The following is a 1,523-nucleotide window of genomic DNA, read 5'->3' as shown; positions in this document are numbered from 1 at the left end:
TATATATATATATATATTATACACACACACACACACACACATACACATATATACTTGTACTTATATTAATGTATTTTGTGCATGTAATTTATTCTTATTTGGATATGTAACTGGGTTTATCCCCTATAAATAAATATTAGGCTGTTTTGTGTTTTTAAGGTTACTGCCCCTTTAATGCTGTGGAGCTCTAATTTATTTATTACAAATCATTATCATTAAACCATAACCGGATATTAACATGTCTTAAATCTAATCAATTATTTTTAAAAATTTTATTTGTAAGATTTTGTCAAATTATCAAAAGAAAAGTTATACTGAATAAACTTTTAAAACTGCATTGAAAGTCTTATTTGAATTTAATGATTTATTGAAGATTATTAGAATAGACCACTTAGGATGCAATTTAAGATGAAAGCGTTCACTTAGGGCCAACTGTCACTGAGATATAAAATAATAAGTCAAGGATTCAACTGTATTTAGAAAAATTTTTCTTTCCAAATTTAGATCCCTGGAATTTGAAAATTAGATCGATAATAATGAACCAAGCCTAAATACCTCATGCAACTAATTATTCCTGGTATTGAATTTTTTTGGCCCATACTAAAAAATTTGTCTGTTCCATTTGTCAAAAATTTGTCTGAGGTCTGTTCCATATTCAATAGTGTAAGGTTAGGTAAGTCCGAGGTTTAATTCAAATATTTTGTTCAGATCCACTATCAATTTGTTTTTAACAGGACTTGTTTTCTTTTAGCTAATAATAGTGATGATAGAGGAAGAGTTGAGCAAAACTTGTATATCGAAATACTTGTTAAATTATTATTTCAACACTGGCAATAAGTGTTTCAAAAGGATACAAAGTACTTTGGGTATTTTTACAGTAATGTGTTTCAAATAAACAAATTAGCATAAAGCATTTTAGAAGAGAAGTATTTGAATTACAATATACTAAATTTTTTTTTAATATTTATTTATTGCTATTTACAACTGTACATTATAATACATTTAGTAAATCTGATCTAAGTTAAATTGGAGTGTTACAGGCGTGTAGAAAAACTACCCATTGGTAGCAATCTAATGACATTTTACATTAGCTGGTCTCGTGGCCATCTTCTTTTCAGGCGCCTCGGAGGATTGTCAGGAATGGAAGAGGATGCAAGGTTAGAAACTAGGGGGTTTGAGTGGTTATGGAGTTTATAATGGAAGGAGTGATATCTGGTTCGTGCTTGATCGGTTACATAGGGAACATTAAGGTCTTTATGTATGATTTTATTTGTGACAAAGTAAGGAGCATTGAGGATTTTACGAAGGATTGAATACAAGAGAAATTCGAAGGTTTAGTGGAGCCCCAAAGCTCAACTCTATATGTCCAGATTGGCCTTATTACAGTCATGTAGATCAGTCTTGTAATGTGTTCGAAGTTTAGACCATTTGTCTAGTAAGTGCTGTAATAGGCAAAATAGACGTGCAGTTTCCTGTCTTTTCAGTCTTGTGTGAGGATTCCAGGTTAATCGTTTGTCCAAATG

The sequence above is a fragment of the Halyomorpha halys genome, unplaced genomic scaffold (assembly GCF_000696795.3).
Source record: "Halyomorpha halys isolate HHAL.00 unplaced genomic scaffold, Hhal_1.1 Scaffold837.1, whole genome shotgun sequence".
In the NCBI taxonomy this organism is placed as follows: domain Eukaryota; kingdom Metazoa; phylum Arthropoda; class Insecta; order Hemiptera; family Pentatomidae; genus Halyomorpha; species Halyomorpha halys.
Note: the sequence above shows the minus strand (reverse complement) of the source record.